Source organism: Tachyglossus aculeatus, chromosome X4, assembly GCF_015852505.1.
Source record: "Tachyglossus aculeatus isolate mTacAcu1 chromosome X4, mTacAcu1.pri, whole genome shotgun sequence".
Classification (NCBI taxonomy): Eukaryota; Metazoa; Chordata; class Mammalia; order Monotremata; family Tachyglossidae; genus Tachyglossus; species Tachyglossus aculeatus.
Window position 1 is genome coordinate 54,095,060 of NC_052098.1, and position 20,039 is coordinate 54,115,098.

The following is a 20,039-nucleotide window of genomic DNA, read 5'->3' on the forward strand; positions in this document are numbered from 1 at the left end:
GGAGGGGAAGTGGGGAGGATGGGGAGGGGAGGAGGAGCAGAGGATAAGGGGGGCTCAGTCTGGAGCCCACAGTCTCCACAGTCTGTGTGGAGGGAGGGCATTCCAGGCCAGAGGTAGGACGTGGGCCAGGGGTCGATGGCGGGACAGGTGAGAATGAGGCCCAGTGAGGAGGTTAGCGGCAGAGGAGCGGAGGGTGTGGGCTGGGCTGGAGAAGGACAGAAGGGACTGTTTTTAGTGCTTGGGAGACTATAGTACAAGAGTATTAGCAGAAACATTCTCTACCCATAACAAGCTTACAGTCTAGACTGTACAGATATATATATATATATATATAAATATAAATACATAAGTAAGTCGTAATAAAAGGGAGCAGAAGAGGGGACAGTGTCATCTAGAGAAGTGGCATGGCGCAGTGGGCAGAGCACGGGTTTGGGAGTCAGACGGTTATGGGTTCTAATCCCACCTCTGCCACTTGTCTGCTGTGTGACCTTGGGCAAGTGACTTCACTCCTCTGTCTCTGTTACCTCATCTGTAAAATGGGAATCGAGCCTGTGAGTCCCACGTGGGACAGGGGCTGGGTCCTACCTGACTTGCTTGTATCCAACCCAGTCCTTAGTACGGTGTCTGGCACATAGTAAGCGCTTAACAAATACCATCTAGGGAGAGCCAGGTTCCAGTGATGGCGAGGAGGAGCAGTGACTGGATCAGGAACAGGTCAAGGATGGAGGGAGGCTTCGCCATCATGGAACGGGGGGTTCACAGGCCTCACGTTGCTCTAGTAGGTGGCAACTTGGTAGGCCCCAGATGAGGGGCGAATCCACAAGTCCTAAACGATGATTAGCAAGTCATTCTAGCAGCTGTTTGGACTGAATGAGCGAGCACTAGCAAATCCTTAGTTGAGTGACTTTTGACACGTCATAATCTCCTTGGTGAGTCGCTGTCCTTTGGCAGGGATCGTAACAATAATAATGATAATTATGGTATTTGTTAAGCGCTTACTATGTGCCAGGCACTGTACTAAGCCCTGGGGTGGGTACAAGCATATCGGATTGGACTCAGTCCCTGTCCCACATGGGGCTCACAGTCTCAATCCCCATTTTACAGATGAAGGAACTGAGGCACAGGGAAGTGAGGTGACTTGCTCAAGGTCACACAGCAGACAAGTGGCAGAGCTGGAATTAGAACCCAGGTCCTTCTTACTCCCAGGCCTGTGCTCTAGCCACTATGCCTGTATCCCGGTGTGCCAAGCGGTGGGGCGATTGGCAAGTCCTTCCTCGGGCAGTCCCAAATCTTCATTCATTCATAATAGTAATGATTGTGGTATTTTTTGAGCGTTTACTGTGTGCCAGGCACTGTACTAAGCTCTGGGGTGGATACAAGAAAATCGGGTTGGACATAGTCCCTGTTCCACATTGGGCTCACAGTCTCAATCCCCATTTTACAGAAGCGGTAACTGAGGCCCAGAGAATGATGATGATGATGGCATTTGTTAAGCGCTTACTATGTGCAAAGCACTGTTCTAAGCGCTGGGGAAGATACAAGGTAATTAGGTTGTCCCAGGTGGAGCTCACAGTCTTCATCCCCATTTTATAGATGAGGTAACAGACAAGAAGTCAAGCGACTTGCCCAAGTCACACAGCTGATCAGTGGTGGTGAAGTGACGAGACGGAGAAGTGAAGTGACTTGCCCAAGGTCACACAGCAGACAAGTGGCAGAGCCAGGATTACGACCCACGATCTTCTGACGCCCAGGCCCGTGATCTGTCCCCTAGGCCATGCTGCTTCATTCGGATTTAAGGAACGCTTACTGTGTGCAAAGCAATGCCCTTTGCACAAAGGGGGGAATGAGGGGGCCCGAACAGTTCCAAGACCCCTGGTACCTGGTGTGGGGGGGGATGGCGCCTCTTCCCTCTGTGGGGTTGGGGGACGACCCGGCTCTCTCAAGCACCCATGTGCAGATGGTGACCCTTCTCCCAGGCGTGATCCTAGGCCTCGAGGTGGGAATGCTCCCGCACCCTCCGCTCCTCTGCCACTAATCTCTTCACCGTGCCTCGCTCTCGCCTGTCCCGCCATCGACCCCCGGCCCACGACATCCCCCTGGCCTGGAATGCCCTCCTTCTCCCCATCCGCCAAGCTAGCTCTCTTCCTCCCTTCAAGGCCCTACTGAGAGCTCACCTCCTCCAGGAGGCCTTCCCAGACTGAGCCCCCTCCTTCCTCTCCCCCTCCTTCCCCTCTCCATCCCACCCGCCTTACCTCCTTCCCTTCCCCACAGCACCTGTATATATGTATATATGTTTGTACGTATTTATTACTCTATTTATTTTACTTGTACATATCTATTCTATTTATTTTGTTAATATGTTTTGTTCTCTGTCTCCCCCTTCTAGACTGTGAGCCCACTGTTGGGTAGGGACCGTCTCTGGGTGTTGCCGACTTGTACTTCCCAAGCGCTTAGTACAGTGTTCTGCACACAGTAAGCGCTCAATAAATACGATTGAGTGAGTGAGGGGTTGGAGATCTCGGTATCCCTTCCCCCGGAGCAATCGTAGGGACCCCGCACTGAGGGAGTGGCCGGGGGTGGCAGAGACCCTCCCCTTGACTCAGTTTATGGGTTCTGGCCTTCCCCCTTGTGCATGGATTTGGAGGGATTGCCCCATCTTGGACCTCTGCTGCCTTAGTAAAGTAAGCATTTTATAAAGATGATATTTGTTAAGACTGAGCTACCATTTTAAAAGGCAGAGTGCAATTCTTTGTGCTTTTGGGGTTGATATGAATCTTTTTCTAGCGGGTTTTCGCTAAAATCATAAAGAAAAGGGACACATGGGCTGCCCAGTGCTACTGCAAATGAAGAAATGAAATATAACTCTCAAATCGGCATAATGTTCTCAGCCTTGGATAATAAAAGTGTCAGCTGGCAGGTCTGTCAGAATATGATAATTGATTTGGGGGGTTCATTTTCTTCAGTGTACTTCATAGTTCATTTTTGAATATGCTAAATTTTCTCATTTCCATTTCTGATCTCGATAACATGTTTCTAAGGAAGTTTGTGTTTAAATCAAAGACATTCATCAATCTGAGACAGGCTAAATTCCATCAACCTGGCCCAAAAGATTTTCTTGCTTTTTGTCCACTTACTTTGGACCATCTATGGTTTCTTTAAAACTGTTTTTTTTTTTCCTAAACAGGACCTGTAGAGGGATGTTCTTTGGTTGGAGGTGTTTGGTAATAAAACTAAGTGCTAAAAGATGTTTCCAGTTTGTTTGGCTTTGGTCTCAACTTCTCAAACCAGGCTCCATCGAAAGTCAAATGTAAATGTGGAGTCTTAGGGTGATTGTAGCTTGCCTTTATTACTGTGATCCCTATAACAGACATAGTTGTGGTTTTTTATCCTGGATTATATCCGCCCCAAGGATATAAATTACAGTGTTTGACGCTTTACCCCACACAAGCCTAACTACCCTGACATTCTTCCTGCCGAGTGATACAGGGAAGTAAATCTTTCATCCCCCACCTGGGTGGAGGTGAAACAATCAAGAAGGAATGGGTAGTGGAGGAAGGTTTGCTCACCGGTCAGTGCCAACTTCGAAAGGCATAGAAGAGACCTAGGAGTCAGAGGACCTGGGTTCTAATCCTGGCTCTGCCGCTTTCCTGCTGTGTGACCTTGGGCAAGTCACTTAACTTCTATGTGCCTCAGTTTCCTCAACTGTGAAATGGATATTCACTACCTGTTCACCTCCCTACTTTACTGCGAGTCCCCCGTGGGACAGGCTCTGGGTCCCACCTGATGAACTTGAATCTACTCCAGTGCTTAGAACAGTGCTTGACATATAAGCACTTAACAAATACCATTAAAAAAAGAACTCCAGAATAAACAAAGAAGTTGAACTGAGGAGGCAACTTCATTTAGAAATGAATGTTAATTGCCTCACATTTACAGGAAGTTTGGGGAGAACCGCCTCAAACTTCGACAGTCTTTGTCTCTCCACACCTAAATTTTTAGGATTAAAAAGTTATTGCATCAATTTTCAAGAAAGTAGATGAATTTATTAATATAATAGAGGAGGTCAAATATGTTCAGAAGGAGTTAGCCTGCTGCAAGGTGCCTTATCAAGAAAAGGTTGTTACTCAATCTAAGTTGGCCAGGTTCTTTACTGAAGTTGAAAATAATAATTATAGAATTTAAGCACTTACTATGTATCAGGCATTGTTTTAAGTACTGGGGAAGATACAAGCTGATGGGGTCGGACACGGTCCTTTTCCCAAATAGGGCTCACAGTCTATCCCCATTTTACGGATGAGGTAACTGAGGCCCAGAGAAGTGAAGTGACATGCTCAAGGTCACATAGCAGACAAGTGGTGGAGCTGGGATTAGAATCTCCCAAGCCTGTGCTCTTTCCACTAGGCTATACTGCTTCTAAAAGCCACTATCACTGAAGAAATGTATACTTAATAATAATAATAATAGTAATAATGGCATTTATTAAGCGCTTACTATGTGCAAAGCACTGGGGAGGTTATAAAGTGATCAGGTTGTCCCAAAGGGGGTTCACAGTCTTAATCCCCATTTTACAGATGAGGTAACTGAGGCCCAGAGAAGTTAAGTGACTTGCCCAAAGTCACACAGCTGTCGAGTGGCAGAGCTGGGATTAGAACCCATGACCTCTGATTCCAAAGCCCGGGCTCTTTCCACTGAGCCACGCTACTTCTGCAGCCTCTTGCAAAAGACTCAATCATATTGCAACTCCTTATTTATTCAGTGTTGTTGTAGTATGCATGGAATTACCTAAAGATGAAACAGTACATTAGTGGTGTTCATTGTTCTTGTGTGTAGCCCATAAAGTAACTTCTTAAAAGTTCTGGAACAGATCCTAATTTATAACCCACAATACAATCACATTTGTAAGGAAAGTAACTTGACTGTATCATGGAATATGCCTGTAATAGTAATTGTATTTGAGTACCCATTGGGTGCAGTGCATAATAAGTGTTTGGGCAAAGTACTACAGAAAAAATCACCACAAGGAACTTAACATTCAACAGGAGAGACACAATTATTTGCAGAGTATTCTAAGTAAGTAATTGAATGATCAATCTATGGAATTTATTGGGTGTTAGTGTGTGCAGAGCACTGTACTAAGCACCTGGGAGAGTATAATATAACAGATTTGGTAGATATGTTCCCTGCTACCAAGGAATTTAAAGTCTACACCTCACAACCTCCCAGTTTGACAGGAAATCATGATTCTTTTGGTTTGCCCTTGAAAATTAAACTATGTTGCTAGTTAAATATATTGAGGATTTTCACAGGATTTTTAGCCATCACAGTATACACACGTATATTAATCTCTAAAACAGGATGGCATTACCAAAGTTAGTTGGTTTATAAAGAACACTCTAATGATATATCTTCTAGCAAGGATTAATGTTTAAGTACTCATTGTCATTTTTAAATCACACAGGTGATTTTTAACCTGTTAAATGGAAATCCACACAGATATTCTAATTTTCACACTGGAAGCAGAGTGCCTTAGTGGAAAGAGCCTGGGCTGGGGGATGATCTGAGTTCTAATCCTGGTTTTGCCACTTGCCTGCTGTGACTTGGGGGCAAGTCAATTGACTTCTCTCTTTGCCTCGGTTTTCTCATCTTTAAAGTGGGGATCCAATATCGATTCTCCCTCCTACTTAGACTGCGAGTCCCAGACATGGACTTTATCTCACCTGTTTATCTTAGGTTTTACCCCAGTGCTTAGTACAGGGGTTGACATATAGTGAGTGCTGAACTATTATTATTTTACTGGAAGACGTAGCAACCCTATTTTTCAGTTAAATTGCTACTTTTCTGATCCAGAATAACTAAAAATTCACTATAATTGAACAAGTGGACCTATATCATATATAAGAACCTTTACTTTGGATAAGCATCTCAAACTTGTCTTGCTCATCAGTGAATATTTTGTTATCTATTACAAGACAGATTATCAGTTAGAACAATTTTATTTCAGGGAAACATGATTGCTGAATAGAAACAAATATTTTGCATAATTTTAAGAATATAATATAATTTAGGTAGAACTATTTTAGTAATTACCTGAACCAAGCAAAATGCTGGTGCTTCAGGGATAAAGTAAATATTCCCATAAAAATTGGAAAATGACTAGATTTTCTAAAAAAATGCCAAGTTAAGCTTGAGCCTCATAAAGGTTTTTTATTAATTTTATGTACATTATGATTTTGAGTTCTGTACCCCAGAAGGATGAATACAATTAGATCCTTTGGTAGAATCTGAATCACATTTACATTTTTTCTATTCATAAATTGGGTGAATGAGAACTTCTAGATATCTATCAATCAATCAATCAATCGTATTCCAATAATTAGAAACTCCTCAGGGGAAAATATCTAAAATTGTCAGTGAGTTTTAAGGACAATGTACATTTATTTTAAGTCACTGAAATGTTGTACTCCATTTTTAGGAAAAATGAAACTGAATGAGATCCTTAAATATGTTTTCTCCTTCCATTTTGAAAAAAAGAACAAGGAGTGTGTGATGTGTTCTCTTTAAAAGGAAATCCAAGGTCCAACTATATTGTACTGTACTCCCCGAGGCTTAGTACAGTGCTCTTCATACTAGTGCTCAATAACTGTCACTGATTGATAAAAACGCTCCCTCTGCAGCAGAATTTATCAAGAAGGAAAAGCAAATGAAGAAACTCATACCAGGTTCCTCTCTAGGTACCATAGTAATAATAATAATAATAATAATAATAATAATAATAATGACATTTATTAAGCAATTACGATGTGTAAAGCACTGTTCTAAGCGCTGGGGAGGTTACAAGGTGATCAGGTTGTCCCACGGGGGGCTCACAGTCTTAATCTCCATTTTACAGATGAGGTAACTGAGGCCCAGAGAAATTAAGTGACTTACCCAAAGTCACACATCTGACAGTTGGTAGGAGAGCCTACTTTCCTTTAAAGGACTTGTGAAACTAACTTGCATGTGCTAACCCATTCCTAGTCATTTTGTGGAAACAATAATCACCTTAACAAGGGCTACTGAAAAGGAGTCATTTCATTTGAAATGCAAATAAATGACTGGTCACTTCAGTCTAATCCAATAGATTAAAATCAAACACGATCCTTGTTCCACATTTCCACAGTCTAAGGGTGAAGGAGACTAGGTATTTAATCCCCATTTTATAGGTGATTACTTTGAGGCACAGAAAAGTTAAATATTTTGCCCACGATCACACTGTAGGCAAGTGGCAGAGCCGGGATTAGAACCTAAGTAGGTCTTGAAAGGCCAAGAAAACCAAAAAATCCAAGTGTGGCTTCTTCTAGCAATTGTACTGTGGTCTTTAAATAACATAAATAACTACAGTTATAAGGAAATTTTGTGACCTTGTTTAAAGAAAATTGAATGGAAAAGGCAAGTAATGATTGCTTAGCACACTCTAGTGCTAAGAATAGAAAGAGTCAGATATGGTTATGATTCATCACACAGGAGGAAATGTTTGGCCAGAGTTTCTTATCCTGATCAAGAATACAAATTGGTTTTCTTTTAAAAACAAAATACCCCAATGGCAGGTATTACACTTCTAAAAGATAAACATGGAGAAGTAGATCAAGATTTAGAGATTGTGTGAGAAGTAAAAGAAATGAGACACAGGGATTTACTGAAAATGGCCTTAAATTAAATTTCTTGCACAATGAAACAAGCAATTCAGGCTTTGTTAGACTTAAACTCCTTTAAAAGGTCCCAAAATATAGCTCCAGCCATAGGCTCACTGTAATCTAACAGAGTTCTTAGGAAAAAGACCTAAGAGCAATTCAGTCCCACTATACATTTCTGTGTGAACTGAAACACACAAAGCCATTTAATTTCGAAGTACAGAAAGAGAATGAGAGGAAAGCCAGTGGCAGATAACACCGAAAGTACCCCATAATAATAATGGCCTTGAAATGCCGGATAATTATTGGACCGTCCCTGTCCCTCATGGAGCTCAGAGTACAAGGTGAAAGGGAGAGAACTGGTATTCAGTCCCCATTTTCCAGATGAGGAAATTAAGGCATAGATAAATTGTGATAGGCCCAATATCACCCAGCAGACCAGTGGCAGAGCTAGGATTAGCACTGTCTCCTCACTCCCAGTCCTGTACTCTTTCTACAATCTCTTTAAAGAAAATTTGCTTGTCTTTTTTCTAAATGCAGCGCATGGCAAGATCTTCTCAAAACTACCTTTTACAGGAAGCGTTGAGTCACATAGAATGTAAAGAGTCAGAGGTGTGCGGTCTTGTTCCATTTTTTTTTTTTAATGGGGCGCCACCCTCTTGATTGGCTCCCATTCCCAGTTGTTTTCAAAAATCCCACCTCCACTAACAAGCCTTCCCCTGATTTTTAATAAAAATAATAATAATGGTATTTACTAAGTGCCTATAATGTGCCAACCAAGGTAGTAAGTATTGTGGTACTGTTCCACAGTTTAAGTAGGAAGAAGAACAAGATATTAAATTCCCATTTTACAGATTGGGAAACTGAAACACAGAGGCATTGACTTGCCCAGGTTCACACAGCAGGCAAGTGGTAGAACCAGGATTAGCGTTCAGGTCCTCTGATTTCCAGGCCCATATTTTTTTCCAGTAGGCCACATTGCTTTCCAACAAACCAAGTCACATTAACTGAAAGCCTACCTCTGTCATTTATTTATATCTTGTTAGTGCTGTATTTGGCCAGTCTTTGGTGAGAACTGCATGTGTTCAACACACCCAAAAGTTCCCACTGAAGGTAGGTAAGAAAATTTCAGAGAAGGAAAGGAGAAATTACATTTCCCGAGAAGCAAAGTGGCTGACTTGACCTTTGGCACTGCACCATAGTGAGAAATACTTCTGGGTCGAGCCAAGCCTCTCTGTGTTCTCCAGATAGAGGTGGAGGAAGGTTTCTGCTTTTGCTCCTGACCTTGGCAGAGAGAGGAGGTTTATCATCCGTTTCTACAGAGGTGTGTAAACCCAAATGCCCTAATTAAACTGATAGAATGATAGGCCAGGGATTAGGGTGGAATGATCTATTTTGGGAGTTTCGCTGCTGTGCGTGGTAGCTTATGGTTTCAAGGGCTTAGAACAGTGCTCTGCACACAGTGCTCAATAAATAATACTGCTTAAAATATTTTTGGATTTACATTCTTGCCTTATTTCCAAATGCCTTTCTGGTTAAAATATTATTCCTTAGCAGAAATGGGTAATCAGGCTTTTCTAGCAATGACTGCTGCATCAAACCTCCTTGCTGACCTTTCTTGCCTCCTCTCTCTCCCCACTCTATTCCATACTTTGCTCTGCAGGCCAGATCATTTTTGTAAAATAACATTCAGTTCATGTTTACCCCACTCCTCAAGGTCTTCTAGTGGCTAGCTATCTCCTCTGCATCAAATGAAAACTCCTTTCTGGAGGTTTTAAAGCAGTCAATTCCCCCCTCTCCACCAACCCAGCATGCCCACTTCACACCTCTAATGCCAACCTACCTCGATCTCATCTACTTTACCACCTACCCTTCACCCACACCATGACTCCGGAACTCCCCCTTCAAATCTAACAGACGGTCACTCTCTCCACCTTCAGTGCCCTTTTAAAATCACATCTCCTCCAAGAGGCCTTCCCCGACTAAGCTCTCATTTCCTCTACTCCCTCTCCATTCTGCATAGCCCTTGCACTTGGATTTGTACCCTTTAAGGATTTGACATCCATCCCATCCTCAGCCCTGCGGCACTTCTGTACTTATCCATAAATTTATTGTAATTTCTGTCTCCTCCTCTGAACTGTAAACTCGTTGTAGTCAAAGAACATGTTTACCAACTCAGCTGGTTTGTCCTCTCTCAAATATTTAGTAGAGTGCACTGCACACAGTAAACACTCAAATATGATTGATTGTAAGCTATGGCTGTTTTCCCCATTAGAACATAAGCTGCTTGTGCGCAGGGTAATTGTTTCATGCTTCTCTTGTACTTAACTTCTTAGGAGGTGCATTGCTTCTAGTTGGTGTCCAATAAATATTTCTACTCAATCAAATGTATTTATTGAGCACTTGCTGTGTGCAGAGAATTGTATCGAGCACTTGGGAGAATACGATATATCAGAGCTGGTAGACACATTCTCCTACTGCTGCTTCTGGAACATTTATTTCCGTAAGGGAGGTTTTCCCGTTTCCTTTTCCTACTACCCTTCAGTTTCTTAGTTCCATCTAGAAGTTTGACTACTGTGGCAAGTATCTTTGCTTCTTTTCTAATACCAGTTTTGAATATCAGTATGTGGCTATACCCTGGATGGCTTCTGTGAAAATAGAGTGTTAAGTAGTAATTGCGGTGTTTGATTTTTTTTTTATGGTAGTTAAGCATGCATTATGTAACAAGCTCTGTACTAAGTGCTGGGGTTGATACAGATAATCAGGTCTGACACAGTCCTTGTCACACACGGAGCTCACAGTTTATGAAATATTTCCTAATGGAAATAACGGAGAATGCTTTGCACAGTGTTTGGCATTTACTGTGTGCTTAAATATCACAATAAAGTGCATTAATGAATCCTCACCATGTTCTTCCTCCTTCCCTCCACTTTCTATACCTCTCCAGTTATAAAGTATAACAAACTTGAAAAAGGGAACTTGGTGGAAGTACTACAGAAACTCTGGCCCATGATCCAAGAAAAATTTTTCTTGGGGGAGGATGATCCATTACATTTCCAGAAGAATATGAATGTGATTTTAGTTTGATTCTTTCCGGCCCATATCTTTATTTCTTCCATAATATGTCCACTCTGGGTATGTTCAAAGTGGACATTGAATTGTAGTATTTTAAGTGCTTACTGTATGCCAAACACAGTACAGTATTGGGTAGATATAAAATAATCAGGTAAAACACCTGCCCGACATGGGCTCATAGTCTAAGGGGGAGAGAGAAAACGTATTGAATCCCGATTTTAAAGATGAGGAAACTGAGGCACAGAGAAGTTATGGGACTTGCCCAAGGTTATGTGGCAGGCAAATGGTGGAGCCAGGAATAGAGCCCAGGTCCCCTGACTTCCAAGCCCTTGCTGTTTCCAGTAAATGATGCTGCTATCTTAGTGGTGGTAGGGGTGGTCTTATTTAGATAAAACTGAATGGGAGCTTGAGGATATCATCTTCCTTTGAATGATCACAAATACAATGCTCTGCACACATTTAGTGCTCAATAAATGTGATTGGTTGATATTCTCCCTTTTTAAAATTGCCCCTCAGATTCTGTTACTTGATATTTTTCTCCGTCAAAATTATCTAAAACATTATGATTTTCTTATTTTTTAATGCCCCTGGTGTTTTCATTTCTATAATTCCTTTTGAAATTAGAATAGCATTATGATTCTATTACATTTTTCTGTGTTGTGTGAACTATCTAGATGTTTTCAATTTATCCACCAGCATTATGCTTTGGTTTTAATTTTACAGCCAGAAATATTTCTTTGAAAAACACTTACCTGGTGCCTTTTGTCACTTTTCCCCTGACATGTGAATATGCCTTTGGGAAAGTCATTCAATTCCCCGCCCCCCAGGATTGCCACCTATTACATTTTGTCTCAAATTACAGGCTGCTGTTTGAGGAACAGTTGGGCAGCGATTGATGTTCAGGAGTTTCTTTAGCGATTGCATTTTCGTTGTCAGAATTAAGCCCACTGATGGGAAAAACCAATCTTAGAAAGATGGGCATGCTTGTTGAGAGACCTGGGGCAATTTTCTTAAATGTTCTCAACCTCAATTTCTTAATCTCCAAGAGGAAAAGACAGGAGAAAACACTTTCTAATATTCATTCTATTTTTCTTTAGTTTTATAAAATTTTATTTTCTGTCCATTACTACCATTTAAGTGGCTGAGAGGGTTAAAAAACTGTCATAGTCGTTGGTGTCTTCGCCTTAATTTTAGTATACCTCTGATTATTTGAGAGTATCACATTCAACAGGCAGCACAATAACAATTTACCTGAGCTCTGCGGAGTAACAGACTTCCAGCTGCCTGATGCAGAATTCAAAGTTAGTGATTTTTGTGTAGTTCTAATTACAGTTCTTTTCTGAAGCTGCTGCAGGTTCTCATTGAGACAACCCTGCATGAAACCACTTCGGCTGTAGGCTAATGTCCCCACTTTACGGGTGAAGATGGGCGGCCTCTCATCGCAAAACGCCAAAGAATGTTTGCTTAATGGTACAAACAAGAGAAAGGAATAATTGCTAAGAAAGATCCTTAGGAAGAACCAGATGCTTAAAGAGTTGTAAACTGATTCAGAAATGGCAGGCTGGTCACAGCTTGAGATTAGGCATGTGATAAACACAGGGCTGTATAATATACCATTAGATGCTTGAACTAATGAATTTAGGAAAACTTCCCATTTGAATTATTCCTCCCCCAGCAGTAAGTAGAAAGTTGATTAAATCATGCTATTTTTTTCTCTTTTTGCCAGAAAGTTAGTTATGACTCAGTTCTGCCTCATTTGGATAATAGCAATGAATGTGGCATTTTGGATCCCACTATATTATGCTTTTGTCATTCTGTATTCACACTTCACTGGTGATGCATTTAATCAAATTGGTAATTAAGCTTCACAGTAAAGGATCAAATCCTTTGCAGGTTGGGACCTGGAGAATTGGCAGTTTGGTGGGTCTGCTCAGCTCTACATAATGATTCTGTATTAGACCTGTCTCTCAATTCCACCATTGTATTGTTGGTGATATAAATATGCGTATGATATTTTCAACCGTGTTTCTTTAAAGGATGATCAGAGGTCAGTTATACTTAGGAAACCTGGGGCAAAACCATTAAAATGGAGCATAGTTTTATTTTCAGGAGGATTGGAACACGAAATGTTCCATTTATTTTTAAAATCCATTTTTTATGCTTTAGGGCCATCTGAAGAAGGGCTGATTGGAAAAGTAATACTAGACTGTATTCATTAGAAGAGGATAGAGAACCTCCTTAATCAGATACACGTGTGAACTTTTGTTTTTGTATGCAAACGCACATGCACACATAAGCATACCTACCCGCCTCTGATAAACCCAGTTTAGCATTGTTTAATTAGCTCCATGAAACGTGTTATGTGAAAGAGCAATAAACAAACTACAGTTTCCCATGATGATGATGATGGCATGTGTTAAGCGCTTACTATGTGCGAAGCACTGTTCTAAGCACGGGGGGGGGGGGATACAAGGTGATCAGGTTGTCCCACATGGGGCTCACAGTCTTAATCCCCATTTGACAGATGAGGTAACTGAGGCCCAGAGAAGTTAAGTGACTTGCCCAAAGTCACACAGCTGACAAGTGGAGGAGCTGGGATTAGAACCCATGACCTCTGGGTCATGACCCATGACTATAATGTAAAATGCATTGCATTCCCAAGAGTCCCCCAAATTGACCAAAATGATATAAATCTATTTTAAGAAGTGATATAAAACGCAGTAAATATAGTGCTCTGCACACAGTAAAGGCTCAATAAATACGATTGAATGAAAGTAACATTAACTTACATAATAGTACATTGCAAAGATGTCCCAGTAATAGATATGAGTTAAAGAAATTAAATATTTAAATGGATGAGTGTGCACTGTCCCTTGGTTTTGAAGAAGACACTATACATAATAAGGTTCTATCAGAGTACAACTGTAGCTGATAAAACCAATGTGTGTCTGGTAATGTATAGTATTTTGCGTGTCCATATAGAGTAAGTGCTACTCAAGATCTGATGTTTTTGTATCCAATCTAGACTGTAAGCTCATTGTGGGCAGGGAACGTGTCTACCAACTCAGTTGAATTGTACTCTCTCAATCTCTTAATGCAGTGCTCTGCATATAGTAAGCATTCAAATACGATTGACTGTGTTGTGATCTGAAGCACTGTGATATAATGGAAAGAGATTGGGGCTGAGATCAGGAGAGGTGGATTCTTGTTCGGGCTCAACCTGGCCTATTGTGTGACCTTGGGCAAATCATTTAACTTCTCTAATCCTATTTCCTCACCTATAAAATTGGGAGGTGGAAAATAATAGTAAAATAAAGGTGGTATCTGTTCTGAGTTACTCTACTTCTAACTGTTGAACACCAGTTTAGCTTGTCTGTTTTTGCTGTTCTCCAACTATTCACTACTATGCCCCATTATATGAAGATTTTTTCCATTGTGTCTTTGTAGGATACTCATTTTAGATTTGATAAGTAATGTTTGTTCCATTCTCCAGCTTACAGACAACAATATTAAAATCCACCTTTGGCATCAAAGTTCTTTGGCCATCACTTAAACTTTGGCAATTGTCTCCCAACTTTTAGGAATCACTAGCCTAGTTCATTATAAAAACCAATCCCATTTTCAATGAGCTCCACCTGTTATGTTTTCTCCATGTTTTACATTTGGATTGAAGGATAATATGAACTCCCTTCAAGGCTATAGACTACTAAAGGTCACTAAATAAAACATCAGATAACTGATAAACCTTACCACGCATTCTAGAAGGGGAGATAGATTCATTCACTCATTAAATCATATTTACTGAGTGCTTACTGTGTGCACAGCACTGTACTAAGCGCTTGGGAAGTACAAATCATCAACATATAGAGACAGTCCCTACCCAACAATGGGCTCACAGTCTAGACTGGGGAGACAGACAACGGAATAAAACAAGTAGACAGGCATCAATACCATCAGAGGAAATGTAATTTGAATAAGGCTTGGAAGAATGGGGTCTCTCATATGGAACTGGAGGGAGATGTGGGTCTAATTCATTATTGAAGTTATGCAAATATTTAAAAATTTAGATGGAATATGATTATGTCTTTGCAGTTGGTTCAAGCATTTATCATATCCTGTCTTGACCATTTCATTTCATTCTGTTTTGTAATTATGGATTTCCTTGAGATCAACATGCAATATATACATGTGCAAAGAGTAAGGAAAAACTCAAAATCACCATCTCGTGCGGTTTCGAAAAATTACAGGGTAGTCCAAGGAAAACAAACCCCCCAAAAACTTTCTGATCCATATAGTTTCCATGGCTCTCTATTCCTCTTCCTTTGTGAAAATCAGACTCAGGAACATAAATTTAAATTGTGATTGAGGTCAAGCAGAGGAGCATCTAATGACTCAAAGGATAAATAAAAAGAACAAAACCTGCAGTCATAAAGAGAAGCAGCGTGGCTCAGTGGAAAGAGCCTGGGTTTTGGAGTCAGAGGTCAGGGGTTCAAATCCCGGCTCTGCCAATTGTCAGCTGTATGACTTTGGGCAAGTCACTTAACTTCTCTGGGCCTCAGTTACCTCATCTGCAAAATGGGGATTAAGACTGTGAGCTCCCCGTGGGACAACCTGATTACCTTGTAACCTCCCCAGCGCTTAGAACAGTGCTTTGCACATAGTAAGCGCTTAATAAATGCCATCATCATCATCATCAGTCTTAATGGTATTTATTGAGCACTTATTGTCTGCAAAGTACTGTACTAAGTGCTTGGGAGAGTACAGTACAACACAGTTGGAAGAAATGCTCCCTGCCCATAGTCTAGAGGAAGAGACAGATATTAAATCAATTATGGAATGCACATAAGTGCTGTAGGGGTGAGGAGGGTGAGGCTGAATAGATTAAAGGGTACAGATCCACATTTGTAGGTAATGCAGAAGGGAGAGGGATTAGAGGAAAAGAAGGGTTAATTGGAGAAGGCATCTTGGAGGAAATATAATTTGAATAAGGCTTGGCAGGTAGGAAGGGTGGTGGTCTGTAGTACGTGGACGGGAGGGAGATCTGGGCCAGAGGGAGGATGTGGACAAGGGGTCAGAAGTGAGATAGATGAGATCAAGGTACAGTGCGTAAATTGGTGTTAGAGCATCTTCAACTAGCAAGGCGGAGGAAGACGGGGATCTAGTCCTTCCCTCCTTCAGTTAAAAACCCAAAGTCCATCTTATAACCACGCTCCAACACATGCATTCCTAGGTGGACTGTTTCTGCTAAACCTGGTTCTGCCCTCCAATATCTCCTCCTGATTGTTCTCTCTCACTCAATTAACCTATCTAACAAAAAAAGCCATAGCTTCAATTTAATGCGTTTTATTTTAACCCATTCATTATTTCTAATCTTCTGTAACTATGGAATTTGAAGTTTCTCCACACATTCCATTGGGGGGTCTCCTCACCTCCCTTCTCTCCTTCTACAGCTCAGCCCGCACTCTCCACTCCTCTGCCACTAATCTCCTCACCGTGCCTCGTTCTCGCCTGTCCCGCCGTCGACCCCCGGCCCACATCATCCCCCCGGCCTGGAATGCCCTCCCTCTGCCCATCCGCCAAGCTAGCTCTCTTCCTCCTTTCAAGGCCCTACTAAGAGCTCACCTCCTCCAGGAGGCCTTCCCAGACTGAGCCCACCCCTCCCTCCAACTCCATCTCCCCGCCTTACCTCCTTCCCTTCCCCACAGCACCTGTATATATGTATATATGTTTGTTCGTATTTATTACCCTATGTATTTATTTATTTTACTTGTACATGTCTATTCTATTTATTTTATTTTGTTAGTATGTTTTGTTTTGTTCTCTGTCTCCCCCTTCTAGACTGTGAGCCCACTGTTGGGTAGGGAGCGTCTCTATATGTTTCCAACTTGTACTTCCCAAGTGCTTAGTACAGTGCTCTGCACACAGTAAGTGCTCAATAAATACGATTGATTGATTGATTGATTCTTTAACGCATAACAAAGTTGCAGGCTTGAGAGATGAAGAGGATGGTGGTGCTGTCAACTGTCATGGGAAAGTTATAGGGAGAAGATGAGTTCAGTTTTGGACATTTGAGGTCCTATCAGGAGATCCATGGCATGGAGGAAGGAGGAAATGTGTTACTGCAGGGAAGAGGCGAAGTTATGGCTGGAGAGATCTATTAGGGAATTATTTGCATAGAGGTAGTAGTTGAAGCTAGGGGAGTGAAGTTTTCCAAGGAAGCAAGTCTAAATTGAGAAGGGGCTAGAATGGTCGACAGTTAGGGAAGGGGAAGCAGAAGAAGAGCCAGAAAGACTGAGAAGAATCAGCCAGAGAGGTAAGAGAACCAGGCAAGAACTGTCAGAAAAAATCCACCAAAGTTATATGTTGTTTCTAGGAGGGAGGGAGGGAGCCACAGTATTGAAGGCAGCTGAAAGTTCAGAGACATAAGATGGAGCAGAATTTGTTAAATTTGGCAAGAAGGTGGTCATTGGTGACACTGGAGAGAGTTGTCTTAGTGGAGTGAAGGGGGTGGAACCTGGATTGTAGAGATTTTAAGAAGGTAGTAGGAGGACAGGGAATTGAGGTAGTAGGTTATACATCCCCATGATCATGTCTTCCAATCAGCCATCCTTAGCTACATATTCATTCATTCATTCATTCAATCGTATTTATTGAGCGCTTATTGTGTGCAGAGCACTGTACTAAGTGCTTGGGAAGTACAAGTTGGCAACATATAGAGACAGTCCCTACCCAACAGCGGAGGGGAATGTCTAGAAGGGGAAGACAGAGAACAAAACAAAACATATTAACAAAATAAAATAAATAGAATAAATACATACAAATAAAATTAATAAATGGAGTAATAAATATGTACAAACATATATACATATATACCGGTGCTGTGGGGAGGGGAGGGAGGAGGGGGACAGGAAGGAGGGGGCTCAGTCATTGATTCATTCAATCGCATTTATTGAGCGCTTACTGTGTGCAGAGCACTGTACATATGTGTGTATCATTGCATTTGTGCATATTTTGAATATTTTTATTACCAGTTGTATCTGTTTTTCCTCTCACTCCTATTGTGCATAATCAGTGCCTGCTTATCTCCTTGAGGTCCGGGGACTGTCTTCTACTTTTATCATATGCTCCCAAGTGCAGAGCATTTTGCTCAACACAGCCTAATGGAGGGTTATGATATTTCTGATCCTCTTAGAATAGGAGCAGTATGGCACCTCCTCCCCTTTGTCCATGTCCTCTACCTTTATTTCCTCTTTGCATTTGCTTTGACTTTGGCTCTGTCTCCTTCTCCTAGGAAGCTTTAGTTATGTTTTTCTTCCCGTTCTGCCTTACAAGAGTAAGATGGAGAGTGCCAGAGGAAGACTGCTGCCTTCCCACCTTTTCTTTTCCCAAAGTTGGAAGGCTCAGGGTCACAGTACAGTGGGACAGGGAGACACTCATTACTCTGGAGTGTCTTGGTCCCAAGAAGAACAGGTAGGTGCTAGGATTAGTGTGTATTCATATTCGTGTGTGTGTGTCTGTGTGTGTGCAAGAATATTTGCAAGTGAGAGCCTGTCTGTGCACCTGCATTTGAATGTCTTTGTGTATGTCTCTGCAAGCATTTCTGGACCACCATGTGTGCACATGTATGGGATTGGAACGGTAAGGGGGAGAAGTGGACAAAAAAATAAGGATCCTTAAGGGAAAGAAAAAGTATATAGTTTGGAGACTGAGTATTTCTGCTAGCAACATGTATATACATTTGGGCATCATAAAACATATGAATTTTCATTGTTTCTGTTCAATGTGTGAAATAAACTGATTGACACTGGTTTTCAGAAACCATTTTTCCTACTGAAACACTCGGTTCTTTCAGTGAATTAGGGTATTAAAGTTGACGTATTAGGCAAGTTCATAGAGCACCTGCATTACTCTTCACAAGGCAGAACCCAGAGTCATTAGAAAGATGGAAATGCGAACAAATAAAATCCTGGATTCACATTTCTTAAACATGTCCAACTCCCCTTTTCTCTCAGAGTAAGATGGGATCTCAAATTTTGGCATACTATTTAGGGATTGAATGAATGTTCCTTGTTTGACCCTGGGTTGATAATAAATCATATTTATTGAATGCTTACTGTGTGCAATGTACTGTATGAAGCATTTAGGATTATGTGCCTGGATATGGATTTTGTGTTCTTAGCGTGGGAGGCAGTTTGTTTGGTAGTAGTTGACCTGGAGTATTTGGACATCTGAACCTATGACCCTTACTCTGCTGCCAGCCTGCCTGGACCCTGGGGACTGCCTTGTTGAGGATAAAGACACAAGGTTCAGAAATACTCTCAATCCAACAGACCTGCTGACATCAGGGCAACATATGATGGTCTTTGAAGTGAAATTAGTAGTATCTGGCTCCAAAGACATTACACCAAAAGCCCTTAGAAAAGTACTCTACACCCAGGAAGAACTCTGTAAGTATCAATTAATTCACAGGCCCAAATGGTGGAGCTGGGATTTGAACCTGGGTCTCCTGTCTCCCTGCATCTGATCACTGTCACCTAGTTCTTGCCTGAAAATAATAATGATTATGATAATTGCAACATTTGTTAAGCATTTACTATGTGTTAATCAGGTCAAACACAATCCCTATCTCATATGAGGTTCACAGGTTCAACAGAAGGAAGAACAGATTTTTAATCCCCATTTAACAGATGAGGAAACTGAGGCATAGATTAGTTTTGTGACTTGCCCAAGGTCACGCAGTAGACAGTGGCGGAGTCAGGATTAGAACCCAGGTCCTCTGATTCCCAGGCCCCTGTTTTTTCCACAAGATCATACTGCTTCTCAACAACCATTTAGTCATACTTGGGATGGTTCAGAAAGTGTTCTTCTGGGTACGCAGAAGTATGAATGTACTGCCACAAAATGGGTAATGGGTTAGAAGTGAATTCATGTTTACTATAAAAAAGTAAAAGACTAAAATATACGTGACTGTATTCACTTTTCAGTTTGAAATTGTGCCCTAACCATTGTCGAAAATGTGGCTTGGTAATATTTCCTGGGGATCTCAGGTTTTTTGTTGGGTTCATGATATTAGAGAAGCTCAGTGAGGCAGTGTCTGCCTCCCTGCTCTGGGCAATCCTTAACGACATATCCATTTGCAGATGTGGGGTCCTCCTCACCATCATCATCATCATCAATCGTATTTATTGAGCGCTTACTATGTGCAGAGCACTGTACTAAGCGCTTGGGAAGTACAAATTGGCAACATATAGAGACAGTCCCTACCCAACAGTGGGCTCACAGTCACCAGTGGCT